Raw genomic sequence first — 23,984 nt, 5'->3', positions numbered from 1 at the left:
AAGGCTACCAACGAACCACTCTGCAACTCCCAATGTATTCAGAATACCGCAATAGTTCTCTTTTTAAAGCACATCATTAACTCACTGTCTCTTCTGCATCCCTTTTGTGGCTTCTAAGGGGCGTCGCTAGGTTAAAACATTCGGGGCCTGGGCCCCTGATGTTTTGTCCCAGGCCCCGAATGTCATGCCTGCCTGCTAGATACAACTGTATTGCCGTACACAGAACGGCAATACAATTGAATCTAATACACTGGGAAGAGGTGAAGGACCTGTGGTGACATCACAGGTCATGTGATCAGCAAAACAGGCTGTGATAGGATGACCTGGATGATGTCACCATCATGTGACCAGTGCAGGATTGGACGAGTGAAGAAGGAGAAGGAGCCTAATGCTGATGTCTGTACATGAGGAGAGGTAAGTTAAGGGAGAGGCAGAGCAATGCTGGGGGTTGTAGTTATTAAACTAAGATGTATGTTAGGGCTGAAGGGAGGGATGTTATTGACATGGAACTGTGTGCTTGAGGGGGCTGGGGGAGGGAGTGATGTTATTTACATGGGACTGTATGTTGAAAGTGGATGGTGGGGGGAATGATGTTTATGTACATGGGACTTAATGTTTAGGCCACGTTCACACTTGCGTTTGGGGATCCGCTTGTGAGATCCATTTCAGGGCTCTCACAAGCAGCCCCAAATGCATCAGTTTAACCCCAATGCATTCTGAATGGATGCGGATCCATTCAGAATACATTCGTTCGGCTCCATACGGCCCCCCGTTCCCTTTTGGAGGCGGACCCCAAAATGCTGCAAGCAGCGTTTTTGTGTCCGCATGGCCTTGCGGAGCCAAACGGATCCGTCCTGACTTACAATGTAAGTAAATGGGGACGGATCCCTTTGCATTGACACAAAATGGTGCAATTGTAAACGGATCCGTCCCCCATTGACTTTCAATGTAAGTCAGGACGGATCCGTATTGGGACTTAGAAATTCAAATCTAAGGGTACTTTCACACTTGCTGCAGGACGGATCCGACATGCTGTTCACCATGTCGGATCCGTCCTGCGGCTATTTCGCCGTGCCCCCGGGCCGCCGCTCTGTCCCCATTGACTATAATGGGGACGGGGGAGGAGCTACGGCGCAGCACGGCGGTGCACGGCGAAAGCAGCCGGACTAAAATTACTGCATGTCAGGTTTTTTAGTCCGGCGGCTTTCTCCGTGCACCGCCGTGCTGCGCCGGAGCTCCGCCCCCGTCCCCATTATAGTCAATGGGGACGGAGCAACGGCCCGGGGGCACGGCGAAATAGCCGCAGGACGGATCCGACATGGTGAACAGCATGTCGGACCCGTCCTGCCGCAAGTGTGAAACTAGCCTAATACAAACGAATCGGTCCTGAACGGATGCATTCGTTTGTATTATCAGTGCGGATCCGTCCTGTACAAGTACAGGACAGATCCGCACGAACGCAAGTGTGAAAGTAGCCTTAGGGGGTGATGTTTACATGGGATTGTGGGTTGGAGGCGGCTGGGGAGGAGGTGATGTTATTTACATGGGACTGTATGGTGGAGGGAGGATTATAACTGCAGGGGGCACTGCAGATACAGGGGACATTATAGGTGGTCTTATTACTACTGGGGGCTCTATAGGAGGGTCTTATAGATCCGCCTTATTTCTACTAAGTGCACTATGGGAGCCTTATTACTACTGAGGGGTCTGTAGGGAGCTTTATTACCACTGGGGGAACAATAGGGGGCCTTATTTCTACTGGGGACTCTGTGAGGGTATTATTAATATGGGAGGGCTCTTCTAATAATGGGGGCATTGTTGAGCAGCATTATCACGGTTGGGGCAGTGTTACTAATGAGGGCATTCTAGAAGGGAATTACTATTGGTGGGACTATGAGGAGCACTATTACTATGGGGGGCAGTAATGTTTCTTCAGGATAGTATTGGGGGGGGGCAGGGACGTAACTAAAGGCTCATGGGCCCGGGTGCAAGAGTTCAGCTTGGGCCCCCCTTCCCTCAGTGCTTTGTGTGTCTTATGTGGCACAAGGGTTTTTGGGCCCCTTCATGCTCCTGGGCCCGGTAGCGACTGCTACCTCTGCACCCCCTATAGCTACACCCCTGGGGGGGGGACATCAAGCAGCAGGATAACACTGTGGGGACACCAGTTGGGGGATAATGATAGAATGTGAGGAAGCTAAGATGTCTGTGTGTCACACTCTGCAGAGACGAGGCGGCTGAGAGAAGTTGTCCAGACCGAGTGGAGAAGATGATGAGAGAGAAGATCTACAGAGATGATGATGACAGAGACGAGACGTCACCTGGAGGCCCTGGACGTGACAGGTAAGTGCTGCTGTATAGCAAGTACATCAAAGTGCGGGGGGATGGGGGGGGGGGGGATCCAGGGGGCCCAAGTAAATTCTTGCCCAGGGTCCAATCAATATTAAAGACTGCCCTGCCCTGAAGTAGAAATGAATAGAGGTTTACTGGGAGAAAACACCAGGCAGCGGAGGTAAAAGGTTCTAAATCTCCTCCGATGCCCTGACTGCCCGCTATCTCGCTACATAGATTTCTACAGGAATCTGCCCCTAGCGGCAATACCAGGCTAAACACAGCAGGGGGCGCTAGAGCGCTACAGTCTCTGCCTACTCCGCCTCGCTGTATCGCCAGGCAGGGGGCGGAGCTGCTGTTGCTGGGCTCACAAAAAAATCGAGATCAAGCAGGATCTTGTCCGGGTAGTGTAATCCGCCGGATACGTCAGTCTTCTCGGCCAGGGAACCGGAGGGGCGTCTGACACGGCTCTTCCGCCCGTACAGCAGGACTGTTGCTTTAGTCGGGAGGCGGAGGACTACACGTATTTCGCCCCTACCTGTGTGAGAATTAGCCCCGGGCTCGGGAGCCATGTTGCGTGCGGAGCCCGGTGATGTCCTGGGGTCATGACTTGACAACGACTGCACCCGTAGCGGACACCGCGGAGAGCCAGGAGGAGGAGCAGCTGCCGGACACACAGGCAGGAAGACCACACGCAGGTTCGGCTGTATCCGGCCTTCGGCGGAGGGCACATCCGTGTGTGCGGTGAGTGGTAGCAGCACCACATTCACACAGTGCGTTTCTGGCATGGCAGGCCTGTTCTTCATCCTATCCCCTAATACCTGCACAAGCTATGTGATCAGAAACGTTAGCATAGCTCTAACATAGTCCACAGCGCAGTACAGAGATTGTCCTGGCAGATGATCCTATGTCTGATAGTGTGGGAGGCAGATGTGAACCACTGAGCCATTCCTATACGGATCTGTTACTGAATGCTATTGCTAGGAGCCAATATTAGTATGCTGCGGGTTGTTGTGGTTACTCCATGGGCTTTACTGGGGTTGTCAAAATCCACTAAAAATGCATAAAACGGGCCGCTTTCTATTATTATTATTTTTTATGCGGATGCATGCACATTCCGACTCCATTGAAAATTAATGGGTCCGCACCAAAATTGCGGAACAGATGCGGACCCATTTTGCGGACGTGTGAATGGACCCTTATGTGCAGGTTTGCGGCGTACTTTGTGCAGCTACCCTGAGCGTAGGAATCGCTATGATGTTGATAGGGGCTCCCCACTATAGTGACGTATCCCTGGACTCCTCCTTACATGACCCATTGAAGTGAATGGACCTGTGTTCTGATTGCCGGATCGGGAGTCGAGCTATGCAGAGGAGAGATCACAGGGGTACTAGTGCTATACCCAGCAGTGAGAGCATTCAGTAGTAATTAGGGCATATCCTAATGAAATAGCCATTTCCCTGTTCATTATCTCAGCGGTGGCATCCCTTTTAGATGATGGTGGCAATGCCATCCCCAGTATAGGGGTGCCAGTTTCGACAGAGCCTACTTTCCCCTTTTTAAAGTCTCGTGCACACGACCCTATTTTTCCATCTATGTATTTTTCGTGGATCCTTTCACAAAGTATAGGACATGTCCTGTTCTCCATATTGTGGAAGAGAATAGTCCTTTTCTATTGATGAGTGCACAGAAGGTATCCGTATTTTTGCTGTCCGAAATACTGATGCGGCCGTGTGCATGAGGCCTTAATAAAAGTGAACGTTTTGGTTTATTCCATATTACACACCTGGTACCACAAGGGTTTCCTTCTCACTGATGGCAATGGCATTATACCAGGTGACTCGGCCCGGTTGACGTGATGGCACTGATACAGAATGAAGGATAATCCAAGCGGGAGTGACCGATGGATCACCCTGAATCAATGAGGAATGCACAGCTTGTTGTGTATCTGTCCTGGCACTGCCCCTGGCTGGACGGTATGTGACCAGCAGCGTGGGTTATCTAAGCCCATCGCCCTATGCCTGGGTAAACCCTAAAGGAAAACCCCGGTGACTCCTTCTCTATAGATGGCAGGGAAGCCTCAGCAGCACGGCAGGCATTATTCATCCGCACGGATCTTCCTGTAGGGGGGATGGGAACGTGTTTGAAAGCAAACAATGTAAGGAATTGGGGAACAATGGTTATGAGCGGTTCTCTTCCATGTGATGTAATGCTTCTGTCACGTCTCGTATGAATGAAGTGCTGCTATATACTGGTACAGCGGTGGAAGGACTGGGTGACCGCTACACAGTCCTACAATCAGCTTTTCATAGACTGGTGCTTCCCAAATTCATTACTGCAGGCGGACCCCCTGGAAGATGCTTCCACTCCTGGGGAACCCCTAATGCCTGTGATGTAGTGTCGGGTTTTCTGCGTAGCACAGCATCTTTTCAGCAGGGTGAAATCAGTTTCCCTATATAAGTGACAGGTCTTGTGCCTCTGATCAGTTCCTGAGGACCCCATCATGTAGTCAAGTCTGTTAACGTGGACACGTTTATTAAAATCTATTGTAAATATCATAATTTTTTGTAATGTACAATATGTATTTTTTCTGTTTTACTTATGAAATGGGCACCTGAAGTTCAGGCGTCTATGGCGGTTTGGAATCCGTACCCTCGTACATGTTCCTCTCTGCTAAAGTGTGGCAATGTGTTATGCAAGGTTTTACCGGAGTGGGCACAGGTAAACTGAAGGGGCTGAGGATGGGAAAGGGGCAGCACATCCCGAGACCCCAAACTTGGGCCAGTCATCTAATGCAGGGGTGCTCAACCTACCGCCCTCCAGCTACTCTAAAACTACAACTCCCACCATGCCCTGCTGTAGGCTGTCCAGGCATGCTGCGAGTTATAGTTTTGCAACAGCTGGAGGGCTGCAGGTTGGGCATCCCTAATCTAATGTATATAGGCTTTTCTCCGACTGCAGCTTTCTGGGGGAAGAAGCATTGGGCATGTTAAATGTCAAACTGTCCCACCCTTTTGTTCTTAGAGGACATAGTCCCTGCTAGGCACCTTTGGTGGTTGAGTTTCTCTCCATTCTGAACACGTGCATGCTTGGCTATGTGTCAATGGAGAATGTACCTATGGGCTTGCTTAGAGTTCTTGTCCCTCACCTTTTGTCTTCCCTCCACTTTCTTCAGAGCTATTTGTTGCACTAGCTATTGTATTAAAGGGTTTATCTGATGAGAAATAAAAAGAAAGTTGAAGGATGGAACTGAGCATGTGCGTCCACAGGAGATGGGCAGAGAAATTAGAAAAATGGCAAACAGCAGGTGGCGCTATGCAGATTCATTTTAATGACGTGCAATAACCAAAGTATTCAGATCCAGCTGCTGGTTTGAAAATGGTTGGCTATTTATTGTGGGACTACCCCTTTAACTCCTGTTGGTCTTATTCCTACTTTGTGGTCCGTCTAGGCGGGAGAATATACTATTAAAGATTTGATGGTTGATGTGGAAAATAATTCTGGTTATTCCAAGTATTATTCATGTCTATTGTCAGGATTGTCTCCACACAGGGATATAGCCCACATGTCGTATGGATGCCATGCAAGCTAGAGTCTATTCTGGGAGTACTGTCCTTGGAGCTGTAGTAAGTGCTCTTCCGCCTGTATCCAAAGTGGAAACTGATGTGCCTGTCATAAATGTTTCCATGCTGTCCACAACTAGAGGTTGCTGCCCCGGGGTATTGTGAGTCGCCCTCCGTCATGCCAGACTCGTATAATTTATTTTCCGTCCAACTAATGTGCCTTTCTTCTACCACTCTGGATGACTGAATACAGCTTCTTTCAGATGTGGCTTCCTTATCCTTAAAGGGTTTCTGTCACTAGAGTTTTCAGTATTAAGCTGGCTAACATTAGCGATGTGCTAATGTCAGCTGCACCTAACTCTGCTATTCTAATGATTATCCGTGCCCCCGTTACTGTAGAATTCTTACTTTTATAATATGTAAATGTGCCTCTAGGAGCAAGGGGGCGTTGCTCCTGCACCTAGAGGCTCCCGTCTCCCACCTCAAGTCATGCCTTCCAAGTGTTGATTGACAGGGCCAGGCATCGTTCGCATCCTTCTGCCTGCCCTGTGCCCTGGGGAAATCTCGCTCCGTTCGGTATTCTACACAGGCGCCGCACAGAATACTGAACGGCGCGAGCTATAAGCTTTGTGGCCGTGTGGTCAAATTGTTTTACAGGCAGAAGGTAAAGGTCCTTTCCACTGCCTTAGTGCAGGAACGCTCGGTAGTGATTATCTGCCGGTGTAAAGGAGCCACCGATTGCATCGGGTAATATGATAGCTTGGTGGACACCTAAATCATAGTTGGCCGGCAGTAGGTTGTGCCAGCACTCTGCTGCCGGCAAACAATGATTCTGTATGGGAGAAGTGATGGCATTAGTGATCACTCCTCCCCATACTGTGGAGGAGATTACTGCATGTAAATGAACAGTCTCCTGACAAATTGTCCCGTCTAAAGGATGTTAGTGTTTGTGCTTTTTGGTGGTTGTTGCTAAAGTGTATGAGGCCTACAGCTAGTGGTCCGTGTGACAGCCCCCTCTCCTGGAGGACCGTGGCTCATCTGACCCCAATTTATGGCATCATTAGTGATCCATGGTCAGTAGGAAAACGAGGATGTGTGATTAAACACATTTAAAATTGATGGATGTGTGTGCTGCCCTTGGCGAACATGGACAGTACACGTCTGTGATGCACTGAGGCCTCTTTCGAATGAATCTGGGTCTTTCCAGTTGTCTGTTGTGTTCAGTGCTTCCGTTTTTTTTCCATCAGGATTGCATTTGTTCTACATCCGTTTTTCACGTGCGCGAAGAAAGCTGAAGAATAACACATCATCTACTAGCCAGCATCTGTGAAAAAAGGACTGCATCTGGATTCCATGCATGTGCCTAAGGGTCCATTCACACGTCCGTTGTTTCTTTCCTGATCTGTTTCGTTTTTTGCGGAACAGATCTGGACCAGATCTGGACCCATTCATTTTCAATGGGTCCTGAAAAAAAATCAGACATTGAGCTGTCCGTTTTTTTTTCAGGACCCATTGAAAATGAATGGGTCCAGATCTGTTCCGCAAAAAACGGAACAGATCAGGAAAGAAACAACGGACGTGTGAATGGAGCCTTAAAGGGAGTCTGTCACCTCCATATGGCCATATACAGCGCTTACATTGCCCTATAGCACACCTATACAGGATTGTAACGGTACCTTTGTCTTTTTCTTTACACTTGCAGAAGCTGGAAAAACTAAGTTTAGTTCATATGCAAATGAGCACTCGCAAGTGTCCAGGGTCGGCGTTCACTGTGTTGGTGCCTTTTTTTCATTGTTCCCCAGCCGCAGCCTCTGCATATGCCCGCCCTCCTATTCGCTTTAACTACTGCGCTTGCGCCGGAAAAACGCCACATTGGTTTTGTGCCATTCGCCGGAGCATGCGCAGTAGTTAAAGCGATGCCGTGCCAACAATGGGCATCACAGTACGCATGCTCCGGCCCGGCAAGGGAGTGCACAGTCGCGGGATCTGGCCTGGACCTTAGGATAACTCAAAAGAATAGGAGGGCGGGCAGAGGCTGGGAAACAATGAAAAAGGGCAGAGCAGCCTGGGCACCAACACAGTGAACGCCGCCCCTGGGCACTTGCGAGTGCTTATTTGCATATCAATCAAAGTTAGTTTTTCCAGCTTTTGCAAGTGTAAAGACAAAGGTACTATTACAATCCTGTATAGGTGTGCTATAGGGCAATGTAAGCACTGTATATGGCCATATGGAGGTGACAGACTCCTTAAGTTTTTTTTTTTTTTTTTTTTTTTTTTTTTTTTTCACTGAACCATTACTTGAATGGACCTGCGTGAGAAACAGAAGAAGAATAATATACTGTGATTATGGAGGTTTTTTTTTCTCGATCCCTGGGTCGGGGGTCCAGTCCAGGTTCTGTCCATTCACAAACGGAACGCATCCGGATGGAAAACTAATGTGAAATTAGCCTAAGAGAAGCCTCTCATGCCGGTTTGTTAATGAGCCCCGATAAATCCACAGTCTATTCCAATTCAGTCACATCCTTATTTTCCTAATTTCAAGGCCTCATGCACATGACTATATGTATTCTGCAGTCGGGAACCACGGTTCTGCAAGATACGGATACCGGCTGTGTGCACGCCGCATTTTCCTAACCACTTCCTATTCTTGTCACCAAAACGGACAAGCATAGAACATCTATAGTTTGGTTTTCGTGGACGCATAGACCTGAATGGGTCGACATGGACCCAAAGTATGGTCGTGTGCATGAGAGCTAACTGAAAACAGGGAAAATAGTCCGCCCCAGGTTTAGACCGTTAAGTAAAGTGTGGAGAATCTGGATGGGAAAATGGAACAAAAGCTGCCGAAAACCCGGTATCAAGAACGGATTGTGACAGAAGGGAAAGCGGATTAGACCTGATATTGTGATACGGCGGCCGGTGTCTGCTGCTCTCTAGCCAGATTTATCGAGTAATGGAGGAGAGTCCACATTCCTCACATCCCTGCTAAGCCGTTACCACCTCAGCTTGTAATATGCAGGAGGAAGTCTGGAAGGAGTCGGCCTGAAATGTAGATTGGATATCAAGAGACCACTCATTGTATAGTGGGCACCCTTGAAAGTGTCACGGCTAGTGACAAAGGTTGTCCTTCAACTCCCTGTACCTCCTCATGCATGAAGGGATGAGTGACTCTACATGGAGACCTGCGGGGCAGCAGCGTCATTTCCGCCCAGTCTCGCCCATGTGGGTGGCGATCTGCTGATCTTTTCTGGTACTCGTATGTTATTACCACCAGCTGACACTACTTCCATCTCCTGTGGGTACGGCTAGATGTTGCCGCGTGTCCATCATCCATAGGTTTTGTGGACTGGGGGTTTTGTTGAACAGTATTGGGTTTGGATGAAATCCATTCATTAACTCCCCGGTTCTTTTATATCTTTAGGATAGCGGTGCCTAAGCCTGGGTTGCTATGGTTACCACATTCATTATGTCAGGGAGAAGCTAAAATGTAGCTTGCGATGTGTAGGTGTTAATAAAGTGACTCCCCCATCCCCTTCGCAGTGGGAATTCTGTGTAAATCTCTTATTACCTGCCTAATCTCCACATAAGGGGCAATTGATTCCTATGTGGTCAGCAGGGAAACTGTTTGTTGTCACACATGGCAGAAGTGGAGCTTGTCGTGTATGTGGTTTTAGAGGGAGTAGTTATTTAAGTTGTTTTTTACACGTCTGTTCACTTTTAACGCATGGTAAAGCAAGCCGGAGGCTTCTCTCTTGATTTCTCAGCAATTGGTTTTATGCTGAATTCTCTAGTTTGGGATATGCTGCTCCTTCCTATATAGATTTGCAAAAAGGGTTGTTGTTGTTGTTGTTGTTGTTGTTTTTTTTCAGGCAATCTATTTCACATTTTTGGATGGGTGAGGCTTATGTCTAGACATGTGCGATCAGTATTTACAGTGAAACTTTCTTAGTGGTTTTCCTTTCCCCAGAACAGTGTAAGAAATGAATGAGGCCCATCGTATCCTCTCCTGCTAGTCGAGCGCTCCTCTTTGCAGAGGGCACTCGTGTTGTACATGAGTGTGGCCAATAGAGGCCTATGTGCACATATGTCCTATGTCCTTTCAGAGAAACGCAGGACTATTTTTTGCTGGTGAGCTTCCGACTCTTCTTATTCCAGCAAAAAACTGTATACATGCTCTGGTGCAGAAGTGACACAACGCAGAATTCATGGCTGATGTGCTTAGACATCCGGATGGTTGAGAAGTCTGAGGAAATCTCTGTGATTATACCAGGCGCACGTCAGAAGAACAACCTGTACTCATGGTCCATCGTGGATATTGGTGACCACAACTATAGACAAGAGGGGGACAGCTAGGGAGAAGGAGACACGGCATCATGTAGCAGGAAGGATAACAGGAGAGCGCCCACTATTGGGCTGCAAGCTGTTTTACTGCTATTACATGATGGAGCTGGGGTTTGGTACTTGTTCACATGACTGGCTATGTCACTTCATGTTGCATTTAGTGATGTGTGGCAACCAGAATAGTTTTTACTAGCCTATTCTGCGTGATCAGTTCAGTTCGCCTTGCAGTCATGCTTTGCCTCTTGTATTAAAAGGCACCTGTCGGCAGGATCAATCCTGTTTAAATGAGGCATACTGTCTGGTAGGGTGGATCCTGCTGTTTAAAATGATACCTGTCCTGTGAAATTCACTTGACCCGACAACAAACTGGATATTGGGGGGGACCTGCGTAGATGGTGGGGCAGTGACTGAGCCAGGTCCCAGCAATAGGGAGCAGGTAAGGCTACTTTCACACTCGCGTTTTGGGCGGATCCGTCATGAATCTGCAAAAACGGATCCGTTACAATAATACAACCGCATACATCCGTCGTAAACGGATCCAGTTGTATTATCTGTAGCCAATTGAAATTCAATGGAGGATGGATCCGTTTTCTATTGTGCCAGATTGTGTCAGTGAAAAAAGGATCCATCCCCATTGACTTACATTGGGTCCCAGGACGGATCCGTTTTGTTCAGTTTCGTCAGATGGACACACTGCAAGCAGCGTTTTGGTGTCCGCCTCCAGAGCGGATTGGAGACTGATCGGAGGCAAACTGATGCATTCTGAGCGGATCCTTTTCCTTTCAGAATGCATTAGGGCAGAACCGTTTTGGACCGCTTGTGAGAGCCCTGAACGGATCTGACAAAAGGAAAGCCAAAACGCGAGTGTGAAAGTAGCCTGAGTATAATTACTACTGTAGGGTCTGCCCATGCTGAGAGTTCTGTAGAAAAGAATTTAAGATGGTTCTGAGCAGAATTGATGCAGATGTATTATTCTTGCTCTGTTTCACAGGGACATGATGACTAATAAGGCGACATTAGTATCATGGGTACAGTTCCAATTAAACTTGACGCAAGCATGACTGACTGACCTGGCGGACTCTTCCTTGGTGCTGCCTTCTGCCCTGGGCTCATCTGTTTTGCTTGTGTGCTAATAGTGGCCAGTGTTTAAAGATTAAGGTCTCCCAGAAATGGCCCCATTATATAACCCATTTCACTTAAGGCTCTCCCCTACAAAGCACCATCCTATATTGTCAGCATTTCATCTGCTCTGCACATTCACATGAACTCCTCTGACCTGGATGTTGTCACTTTCTTGCTCTGCATTCTCTCTCCTTCTGGAATTCTGAAGTTCTTTCTCTGCTGTATGTTACAGTGGGATAGCAGACACACTGCAGAAAACGTGGCACCTCCTCACACCCGGCAATATCAACTCTGTAAATGGTGTGGGAATAGAGTTCCTTCTGTGTTCGTATCCTTCCCCCTGCTGGTTAATCAAAATTGTTCAGTGGTGACATTAAATAAAGTAAAAGATATATACGGTATTATTTGTGGCAGTGTCTGAAGTATTATCTACTTTGGGTTGTGACGCAGATGCAATAACTTGCGTACGATTTGACAAAATTTGATAGTTCATTACCATAGTCCCAGTGTGAAATCGTGACCACAAACCTTCAAGTAACATCTGCAAATCGCTGTGTAAATGCAGTCAATTGGTTGTGTTGCTACATGAAACTTTGACATTGACTTGACGAAAAATCCTCACTAGTAAATACACGTAACCAGGGCTGTCTTTAATATTGATTGGACCCTGGGCAAGAATTTACTTGGGCCCCCTGGATCCCGCCTTCCCACACCCTAGCATGTGGCCACTAGAGGTGTTCCTTGGTAGTAATGTAAATGCTGGCTTTTTTTCTGAAAAGGCAGTGTTTACATTAAAAAGCTTGCGGAGACATGTTATAGACACCAGAACTACTACGTTTAGCTGTTGTGGTTCTGGTGACTATAGTGTCCCTTACTATAGAGAAAAAAAATGAATCGGCACAAAAGTATCAAATAAAATGGCTGTATCATTATTCTAAAAATTTATGAAAGCACAACTTGTGACACAAATATATAGTATTTTGCAGATTACTTTTATTTATTTTTTTACAATGTGCAGATAGTACTGTACTACTAACTTTTCCAACCACCCAGCACCCTTACTTACATAAAACAAGTAATAGAGAGAGAGAGAGAGATATCTATATCATATTTTCTTAGTGAATTACTGTAAGTACTTAGTTCTGAAGACTCCAGCAGGCTCAGTGCTCTGGGCTCAGGGCTGGAAGTGGGCACCACTCTGCAGTTCAGGAAGGAGATGGGGCTCGGCTCACCCTAGCGCTGCAGTGCCTCTGCGTGAAGTCACGGCGTACGCAAAGGGCAGGGGAGGTTGGGAGGAGAAGCAAGCAAGTACCGTATTTTTCGCCCTATAAGACTCACTGGCCCATAAGACGCACCTAGGTTTTAGAGGGGGACAATAAGAAATTTTTTTTTTTCATTATACCTCAGGTCAGACCCCCAATGTTAATCAGACCTCAGCTAACAGCCCCAATAAGATCCCCGATGTTAATAAGACCCCAGCTCAGACCCCAATATGAATGACCCCCAATCAGACCTGAAATACGAGCCCTATGCCTCTCAGCAGCCCCCAGTAGTCTTGTAGCAGCCCCCAGAAGTGTCCATCAGCCTCATAAATATAAAATTAAAAAACCCACTTACCTCTCCTGCTCCTGGACGCCGCCGCTCCTCTCCTCCGGCTGTGCTGTGAAGGCTGCGCACAGTGTGACGTCACAGAGTGTCTCGTGCTGTGCGCAGCCCTGCACAGCTGACAGCCGAGGACCAGGAAGCGGTGAGTACAAAGAATTCACCGCTTCCTGGTCCTCCGGACAATGTCATTGAATTTGTGAGCAGAGGCAGGGCCCCCCAGGAGCGACTGGGCCCGGGGCAGCTGCCCCTTTTGCCTTGGGTTAAAGACTGCCCTGCATGTAGCATGTTCTATTCGAATTCAGGAATCCTATGTATTATTGAAGGGTGTGAAGCTACCCTTATGTTATGGAGGTCCCTTTTATTATGGTTTGATTTTTGTTTTGTTTTCCTTTCTTGGCTCATTTTGTTATGCTATTTCTCAAATATTTACAAGGCAAGTTAAAATCTTAGCAGCTCTTTATATTGGATGCTGCTCAGTGTAGGTACCGTAGGATAGGTCATCCCTATGTGATCAGTGGGGGTCTGACTCCCAGTACCTCGCCACTCAGCTAAGGAGGACACTGCTGCTGCAGCCTTCTGACAGCATACCAATCAGAGTGCTGTACATCTGTATGGGACCGAGCTGCCCTTAGGCCATGCCGTAAAAGGATATTGATGACCTATCTTGAGGCTCGGTCATTAATAGTTTACTCCCAGAAAAATCTCTAACATGTAGCGGTTGAGGTGTGGTTAACGCTTATTTTTTATTATTAATAATAAAAATATTATTTTTATTATTATTTAGCATGTGTCATCTGCAGAAACTACAACCACATCTAAAGGTATTGCAGCTTGAACATTTTTTTTAACTGTGTGTATAGATACTTGTTTGTAGTATATGTAGCTTGTTCATTTCTTGTAGTTGAGAGCAGATAATGTGATCACCTATAAAGCATTGTTTTTGTCACAGGTTCTTCCTAGAAAAGCATAGTCCCTTTAAAACCTGCAGTGCCTGATATGTGACCCTAGATAGGCCTGGAAAGAGCTTACTGCTGTAATAAGCCTCCTTTGCATTAATAAATCCAGCAATCACTGTAGACGTGCGCCGATTGTGCAGTACACGGCACTACCTGATGATTATGTGAACCCGGCGCTTACTATTTCACAAGCGCCCAATCTTTTCTGCGTTTGACTCATCACTGGCTTTCAAAGTACAAATCCATTTCTGTGAGTGCGCATAACTGGTATGTCAAGAATGCGAGACTGCGGCTTGTTTGGACAGGCAGGTAGCATTAGGTGAAGGCAGAGTTCATCCTGCCCATGTTTACTTGAGGAATGACCTCCTTCTGTAGAGGAATGTAATGTAAATGACCCACATTCACATTACATACGAGACCAAATGCTGGCTTTTGTCATCTGGCCATTATCTAGGAGTCGGCAGACTGGAGGCTCATGGCTACATCTGTCCACTGACTGTGTCTGGTATTGCAGCTCCTCTTCATGGGCTAAACTACAAAACCAAATAGCCTGTTGACAAAAATGGTGCTGTTCCTGGAGGAATAGGAATATATATTTTTTTCCCTTATCCTAGACAACCCTTTTAAAAGGATTTTCCGTCCCGTCTAGAGGATATGCCATAAAGGTCTGATTTGCTATGGGGTTTGTGGCGCTCGCCTGAGCCAAGCTTAGTTGCACTCTATCTCAGGGGTCTGCAACCTTTGACACTCCAGCTGTTGTGAAACTATAATTCCCAGCATGCTCCATTCATTTCTATGGGAGGTCTGAGCAGAGCAAGTCAGCATGCTGGGAGTTGTAGTTTCACAACAGCTGGAGTGCCTGAGATTGCCTACTCCTGCTCTTCCTATGCGTTCTCTTCAACGAGCTGATCGGCCAGGGGTGCCTGGTGTCAGACCCCCGCCTATCTGATATTGATGGTCTGCCCTAAGGATAGGCCATCAATATAGGAAAGTGCAAATCCCAGCTGAAGGCATTGTGAGCCGAGAGGTCATACAATGGAGTGTGTATACTTAGAGAGCTACTAAACCAGAAAGACAGGTTGTAGATAACCTTCTAGTGCAGGGATGGCCAACCTGCGGCTCTCCAGCAAACTGCGATTCCCACCAAGCCCTGCGGTAGGCAGTCTGGGCATGCTGGGGGTTGTAGTTTTGCAACAGCTGGAGAGCCACAGGTTGGCCATCCCTGTACTAGTGACTTGGACGGGATTGTCCATTTCTTCCTACGCACTGCATTTTACTAGGCAGTGAAACTTTTCTTTTTTGGCATCTCCATTTTTTTTAAAATATATAAAGATTAGCTATTGATGGCATTTGCTGCACACTTGATTTTTGGACCTGATATCATGAAATGTCATTTCTATAAATTATTCGGCTCCTAATCACTGTCCATGCATTGAACGGTCTGAAAAATGTGCTCTAGAAGAGCAGATTGGGCAGACACAATCCCTCATTGTGCGGCGTCCTCTGTGGATTCCTTTTTCACACTGCTACTTTTCTTTTGCCTTGGCTGTGTCTTAGTCTGCCTTCTAGGGTTTCCTTTGGTTTTGTACGGCGGGCAAGCAGTGGTCCAGATTTCCATCTCCTGCAGGAACATTTCTAACAAGGTATCTTTATCATGAGCTGTCAGATTGCTGCCAGACTTCAGCAGAGATGTTTACCCTTCTTGCCTGGCACTGTGCGAGCCTGACCAGTACAAGAATGCGGGCCAACGTGTGTAACGCCATGCGAAGGACAGCACCTTAATTCTTCCTGGAAACAAGGCTCTGCTCTGTGCAGCTACATAGAAGGATGTTATGTGTGCTCCGGCTTGGGATCGTACAGAATAACCTACTGGACAGTAATGCAGCAGTTCCTGTTGTCATGCAAATGTTAGGAATAAAGTCAAATATTTCATTAGCTGACATAATAGTAATTACTCCTGGTCCATATTTCATGGTATTCAACATGGGAGGTTGTGGATTGTTTTCCTGAATGCATCTGATGATCTCTTCTCGCCCTCTTTAGCATATGTCCAGCATATGTTACCAGTGATCCTCAGAAGATACGGCAGAAAACTGGTGTACAAAAGTCACAAATTTTGCCATAAGTCCATCGCCTCTTTTTTACAAAAAAAAAGTTGGTGGCAGGAGATGAGGCCTCTACACCCCAACTCTGCTCCCTTGCTGATGTAAATTTTCTTCTGGCACACGGACCTCCCGAGGATGCACAAAAATTGTAGTTATGGTAGATCGTACACCAGCAAGCTTTCATATTAACCCTGTCGTCAGAGATGCAAAGTCTTTTCTGCTTAGGCTTCATGTACACAACTTTTTTTTTTTTGTTCCACATCAATTTTTTACAGATGTGATGCGGACCCATTCATTTCAATGAGGCTGCAAAAAATGTGGCCAGCACACCGCGTGCTTTCCGCATCCATCTGTCTGATCCACTGTCCCACAAAAAAATAGAATGTGTCCGTTTTGCGGACAAGGATAGAGGATAGTTGTGGTGGAAAAATATGGCATAAGATGGTCCCAACCATGGGGAAATTCACATGCAGATGTCCAGGATCCGTGTTTTGTGGACAGCAAAACACATACGGTCGTGTGCATAAAGCCTTATGCCCAATTCAGACAAACGTATGGCCTCCGTGCCAGTGTTGCAGACCATGATCCGCAACATACGGCGAAAGATAGGACATGTCCTATCTTTTGCCGTATAATGTGGATTGTGGACCCATTCAAGTCAATGGGAACGCACAGCCAGTGCCCATGTATTGTGGAACCGATGTTTGCGGTCCACGACACGGGCACAGAGTACATACATTTGTAGTCTAATTTCTGCCATGTACTGACTGTTTGAGCATGTGAGGTCCGGAGCAGTAGGAGTGTTGCAGCCAGGGTTATGTGGCTATCCACTGCATTTCTGCTTGGCATGATGTCATTGTTTTGGCGTAGAAAGGGTGTCTACACTGGAGAAACTAACCTTTCTCCCTCTGAGTCATACTGACCTGCACATAGTGTTATCTGTGATAGGGCTAGTACGCCTACAAGGTAGGGCAGGAAAAACTTCAACAACCTTGACAGTTTCATGAAAATAACTGAGGTTTGTAAATGTCCCAAGCACCAAAATATTGAGTTCTGTAAAGTCAAATGAGTTATTGAAGGCATTCTAGAGGAAGTCCGAGCACACAAGACAGCAGGGGTTGCTTTTGGTACAACTTCCTATCCAGTGACAGGATGGTGAGCACGTCTGAGTCAGATTTCCAGGTGTGGTAGACCAGAAGAGACATGTAAGTTGGGGATGACTGCAGTGCTTCCTGTTACTTGACTGTCTGGTCCTGGTGTCATGTTTAGACTTTGGCCCCTTTCACACGGGCGAGTATTCCGCGCGGATGTGATGCATGAGTTGAACGCATTGCACCCGCACTTAATCCCGACCCATTCATTTATATGGGGCTGTTCACATGAGCGGTGATTTTCACGCATCACTTGTGCGTTGCGTGAAAATCGCAGCATGCTCTATATTTGTTTTTCACGCAACACAGGCCCCATAGAAGTGAATGGGGTTGCGTGAAAATCGCAAGCAAGTGCGGATGCGGTGAGATTTTCACGCACGGTTGCTAGGAGACCATCGGGATGGAGACCCGATCATTATTATTTCCCCTTATAACATGGTTATAAGGGAAAATAATAGCATTCTGAATACAGAATGCATAGTAAAATAGCGCTGGAGGGGTTAAAAAAAAATAAAAAATAATTTAACTCTCCTTAATCCACTTGATAGCGCAGCCCGACATCTCCTTCTGTCTTCATCTTTGCTGATTGTAGGAACAGGACCTGTGGTGACATCACTCCGGTCATCACATGGTCCATCACATGATCCATCACCATGGTAAAAGATCATGTTATGGACCATGTGATGACCAGAGTGACGTCACAACAGGTCCTGTTCCTACAATCAGTAAATAAGTAGACAGAAGAGATACCGGCTGCGCGAGCAAGTGGATTAAGGGGAGTTAAATTATTATTTATTTTTTTTTAACCCCTCCAGCCCTATTTTACCATGCATTCTGTATTTAGAATGTATTATTTTCCCTTATAACATGGTTATAAGGGAAAATAATAGCAATCTACAGAACACCGATCCCAAGCCTGAACTTCTGTGAAGAAGTTCGGGTTTGGGTACCAAACATGCGCGATTTTTCTCATGCAAGTGCAAAACGCATTACAATGTTTTGCACTCGCGTGGAAAAATCGTGCGTGTTCCCGCCAGTGTGAAACCAGCCTTTATCAGGGCTTCACAACGATGGTCATGGTCATTGTGTGCGTTTTTTTTTTTTTTTTGTGTTTTGCTCTCAATGTGTCATTTGTATTTAATGGACACTGCTAGGCTGAAAATAGGTTTCCAGAACATCTCCTAGCAAGGCTCTACGTGAAAATCATGGACCAAACATGGATGGCATCTGTGTTGTGTACGTGGTTTTTATGGACCCCATAGACTATTGTGTGGGAGGCATCTGTAATCACAGACTAAATAGGGCATACGTCGGTGTATAACCACAGACGTATGGTCCATGACAAGCCACTGATATGTGAACACACATGTTAAGGTCAATGGATACATGTGTTATCCGTGGAGACCAAGGACAGCATACATCCATGATTCACCGTGTGAATACAGTTGATGCGTTTGCACAGGCAATTAGCCCAGTTCCTTAATCCCTGAGTCAAGCTGTCTTATTGTTTGACAGCCTAAGAATTGAGATGTTTCTCATACCACCAGCACTTTTGTTAGGGAAACTTTGCTTTTATCACGTCCATTCTTGTTTCTCATAGTATATTGATGTTCCTAGCGCTATGACGTCACCCAATCCATTTCTGAAGGGTTTTCTCTCCGAGTCTAGCTCATTATGCTAGGAAGACACTTGGAAATTGCAGCAGTTGTTTCATTGAATAAGAATTTTACCCACTTTGCCTTCTTCACACCCACAAACATGGAAAGATCGTCAAGCACGCTTCTGTTCGCTTCTCCAGTATGAAACCCTATGTCTTGTCTTCCAGCAAAGAGAATGTGTTGGCTACTTAGATCCGAGCCAGTAACAATGCCTGTTTTATGTTGTACTAGTCATAAATAGTTAATATAGCATATTCAGTTCTGGCAGCTGGTCCTGGCATCGCTTCAAAGAACGCGCAAGGTTTGCTCATCTCCTGCTTTTGTCTCTTCTGTTCCTCAATATATGTGGTGGGCATCTGGGTTCAAATGCAAGTACTATGGAAGGTAATGGTGTAAAAACAGGGCTGAAAACAGTCCTAGATACTTATGGCTGTGGGCTGTGCGTTAGGTGATGGAGAAGCTAAGGCTAAGAGTACATTGAGCCCTCTTTCAGACATCTGATGGAGCATACATGGATGGAGTATGTGTGGTCAGTTTTTTATGCAGACCCTTTCATTTGAATGAACCTTACGGGAAAAATAGACAAAGCTAGAACATGCTGGGATTTTCTCTGCACGGTGCAGAAAATCACTGATGTGAAGATGCCCTTTCAATAGAATGGGTCAGTGGTCTCTCCAGGTGCTGTCAGTTCCAAACTCGGAAATATTGTCTGTTCGAAACCGGCCTTACAGCAGATCCCAGAAACACAAACCTTCACTGTCCGTGCTTGGACACTCCCCCGATAGTAAGCCGATCGCATGGTGTCACCCTCCGGGGGTACACAGCCATCAGCTGTATTATATGGTGGTATCTGGCAGCTCTTCCTCAGGAGAAATGAAGCGTTCTCATTTGTGTAATGCATGGCCAGGTGTTATTTGTAACCACTCGCCCTCTGGCTGAGAAATGAGACCCCCACTATTAATTCAGATTTCCCTATTAGCTTTTTTATAAACTGGACAACCCCTTTGACCCTTAGAGGAACGGGTGATTTTTATTTATTTTTTTTCTTCCTTTTTTTGCGTTTTCGTTTTTCACTCCCTGTCTTCCCTTTTTTTTTGTTTTTCTGTTCACATAGCCTTATGAGAACTTATTTTTGTGTGGGAGAAGTTGTACTTTCTAATGGCACCATTTACGGTTACATACAATGTAGTGAGAAGCGGGGGGGGGGGATCCAAATGGGGTGGAATTGGGAAAAAGAACGCAAAAAGTTCAGAGAGGAAGAAAGCAGGGGGGTTGTGGTGACAGTATTGCTATGGAAATTACATAAGCTTTTACAGTTTTGGAGCATGAACCACCAGCGTTATTTTGATATACCTGTGGTTAAAATCTCAGGGAGAGCAGCTGAGAAAGCATGCACATGTTTCATCTCGGATCAACTGCGATCCTGAGATTGCCTATTCGGGCCTGTCCCACAAAAAACTCTATTTTCAAACCAGCAACTGGATCTGAATTCCTTTGCTTGTAATTATAAATTTAGTATAGCCACTGAGTTATTCAGTACACTGTATAGCGCCACCTGCTGATTGTTCTTTTATGTATTTCTCTGCCCACCTCAGTAACACTGAGGTGGTCGCACATGCTCAGTTATATTCTTCAACTGCAACCCTCGGTATCCAGGGGCGGACTAGGAACTTAGTGATCGTGGAAAAAATACTAAACGTGGCCCCATTTTGTAGTCTGGTCCAAATTGATGGAAGGCAGGGCCAGCAATACCATATTGTAGCACATTATTCCACCCCAACAGAGCCAAATACCACAGTCCAGCACAAAATGCATCCCCACCGGGAAATTTCCCTGTAAGGTTTATGGCCAATCTGCCCCTGCCTGTAACTACTGTTAGAAACTGTGACCGAGAGAGATCTGCAGCAGAAAGGACATACCCTATGAGCTACTAGCCTTAATTAAATCTAGCAGAACAATTGGAGCAATGAATGGGGAGATCTCTGGATCCATGTGAGGTACAGGGCTGGTTCTAGCTTTGTTAGACACGAGATTGTCTTGTACTATATTTCTGATTTCCATATTTTTTTTTGTTTTACATTAGTAATGGGGTAATAAGTATATGCTGCATTGTACTTGTTTTTTTTTCTACACCATGAACGTGTATTTCCCCTGTGAAGAAGCAGTGGACATTTGTGTGTATTCTTAATATTTATTAATATTTGCTTTCACATTAATATTTGCTTTCACATACATATATTCAATCCAGGTTAGTCTACAAACACACGGACTATGAGTAAACACCGGACAGTGCGCTCATTCACCAGATGCTTTGCCTTTTTTAATTTTTTAATTTTAGTATTTTTCAGCAGAGAAACCTCAGTGGCTAAATCTTGCCTCATGCTTCACACAGTATTATGCCAGGCATGTTTTTGTTGCTGTTTGCCATAGCAATACTTCTGGGGACATAACCTGTAACTGCTTCTTAGCACACATGTATTGAGTGATGGGATTTATTTTAGGGGAAATGTTCTGTTTTTTTCGTTCTTATATTTGTATCAGTCATCATGAGATTTTCTTGAAACGGGGGCATACAGCATTTGTTGAAGGTGCGTTTTTTTTTTGTTTTGTTTTTTTAGGCTGTGCTAGCAAACACATTAAAGGGATTTGATGAGCAATGCCTGCAAATTAATACCGTGGTTTCTTATACTTACCGTAGCTTAAAATGTCTTCTGACGGGGGCGCTATAAATGCCTTTTGTTACATTTAAAAACGTGTGAGTCCTCTATTAGTGTTGAGCGAACTTGTGTTTTAAGTTCTGCGTCCAAAGTTCGGGTTATCTAAGAATCCTGTTATGGATTCCAAATTTCGTTCTGGTCCGTGGTAGCGGATTCCATAACTGGATCCTTCTATAACCAGAACTTTGGACGCAGAACTTAAAACACAACTTCGCTCAACACTACTTTTATAATGTAAAAATGCAAGAAAAAGAACGGGATCGCACATCCTCAATGCTATGCTTTTATCTAACTGCTTCTCAGTGCAATTAACATCGCTTCTCAGCGCAACTTCTCTCTATATATTATCACTGAACAGTCAGTTGGGAGCCAAGAACACGCAAGCTGCAGAGAACTTTAATTCCCTGCAGTTACCCTTAGGGTACCTGCAAATATTGCAGAAAATCCACATAAAATCCGCACAAATAAAACACGCATAAATTTGTGGATTTGTTGTGGATTTTCTACAGATCTCCCCCTTCCATTGAAAAGGGTGCAATGCAATTTTCTAAATCCGCACTACAGGTCAGTTTCCGCACCTGAGAAAAAAAAAAGCTAAGTGTACATGAGATTTGTCTAATCTTGTACACTTTTCTGGTTCTGTGTTACGCTGTGGGTTTTCTGCGCTTAATCCACACCGTGTACAGGCACCCTTAGGCTGCTTTCACACTCGCGTTTGGTGCAGAACCCTCATGGATCTGCACAAATGCATCTGTTCAGATAATACAACCGCTTGCATCCGTTCAGAACGGATCAGTTTGTATTATCTTTAACATAGCCAAAACGGGTCCGTCTTAAACACCATTGAAAGTCAATAGAGGATGGATCCGTTTTCTATTGTGCCAGATTGTGTCAGTGAAAACGGATCCGTCCCCATTGACTTACATTGTGTGCCAGGATGGATCAGTTTGGCTCAGTTTCGTCAGACGGACACCAAAACGCTGCAAGCAGTGTTCTGGTGTCCGCCTCCAAAGCGGAACGGAGACAAACTGATGCATTCTCTGCGGATCCTTTTCCATTCAGAATGCATTAGGGCAAAACTGATCCGTTTTGGACCGCTTGTGAGAGCCCTGAACGGATCTCACAAACTGAAAGCCAAAACGCCAGTGTGAAAGTAGCCTTAGTTGTGGAGTACTATTATGGGCCATGGACTGGACAATCTATAGCCTAAGGACCGGCCAAACTAAATTCCATAGCTTCTAAGCTTAGGTTTAATTCCTGCAGGCAAGATCAATTTGGGAGTTTCAGATCTGCTACCTCCAAATTGGGGGTATGCTGTAAATTTGCTCAGTGAAGGCTACTTGTAAGTATGGCATCAGGCACACAGCCGTGTCCATATTTCTGTCTGCAAAACGAATCCGCAAAATACAGAAAAGCTTTTGTGCAATCCTTTCTTTTCCCACTCCCATCTGCAAATAAAGATCTGCGCTGAGATTTGCAGACTGGACAACAAGCAAAAGGGAGCACCTCCTAGAAATGATTGAGTACGGCCATGTACATGAATCCTTGGGGTATATTGTGCAGCTTAAAGTAACTGAGAATGCACTCCTTAAAGAGTTGATGCACTCTGCACCTAGCTTGAAAAAAGATCCTAAACATTTGAGAAAATACTATTTATTCCATTCATTCCCCCCCCCCCCCCCCCCCATCATTTTTTCGCTGTTTTAGGGTATAACAACCCTCAATTGTCTGAGCAGAATGAGACCGCCGGTGGCTGTATCCCCTCACTAAAGACCCCTGGTTGGGGGCCCGAGAGGCGCTCCTTTCTGAGGGAGGCAGAAGCAGTGTAGCCAAGTATCACTGGCATTCCTATGTGATGTCCATGGGTTACCAAGGCAACCGCTGTGCCTGAGCACCCTGCATTCTTCATGCTTATGTCTTGTCACATCCAGTTCTTCATAGCCAGATTGGAACCCGCATTGGAATGACTAATAGTGTCAGTCAGTAGACAATCGCCATTCCCTTGTTCACTTCAAATCTATTGAGTTCCTTTTGAAAAATATGGAAATGGCTATTGATGCCTACTGTTGTATGATCTCTTATATTTAATAACGGACCTCACAGGGTTTGTAACTGTGTGTACATTAGTGTGTGTACTGTAACTGAACTCCAAGGGCCCCCTGAAAATGCACTAGAAGGCCGCTTTCATACAGTCTGTGTCAGTCATAACCAGGTGCAGGTCAGAAACGCAGAACAGGTGCAGGTCTTTCCATTCTACCTTAACCCTGTGTAGGCTTCTCTACGGGTTTTAGCTCACAAGCATGGACCGTGTGAGAGCTGCCTTATGCCCCATTTACACGACCCATTCATTTCAATAGGGCGGCAAAAAATGCTGACAGATGTCTGCATCCGTATGTCCGTTCCACAACCCCGGAAAAAAGAGAACATGTCCTATAATT

General features: G+C 45.9%; 1 protein-coding gene across 5 annotated transcripts in view; it reads left to right on the top strand.

Moving 5' to 3' along the window:
• The first annotated feature begins 2,681 nt into the window (after nucleotides 1-2,681).
• The window catches only part of CDK17 (cyclin dependent kinase 17), a 131,889-nt gene continuing 110,586 nt past the window's right edge, over nucleotides 2,682-23,984 (top strand). For 4 of the 5 annotated variants that reach the window (XM_040408215.1, XM_040408209.1, XM_040408184.1 and 1 more), the window contains exon 1: nucleotides 2,682-3,051. The gene's annotated coding sequence lies outside the window, so the exon portion shown is untranslated. Of the gene's footprint in view, nucleotides 3,073-23,984 lie in introns of all 5 variants that reach the window. The other variant, XM_040408201.1, reaches the window with a different exon arrangement.

This window comes from Bufo bufo, chromosome 1 (genome assembly GCF_905171765.1).
Source record: "Bufo bufo chromosome 1, aBufBuf1.1, whole genome shotgun sequence".
Taxonomy (NCBI): Eukaryota; Metazoa; Chordata; class Amphibia; order Anura; family Bufonidae; genus Bufo; species Bufo bufo.
This window is presented reverse-complemented; position numbering and strand designations above follow the sequence as displayed.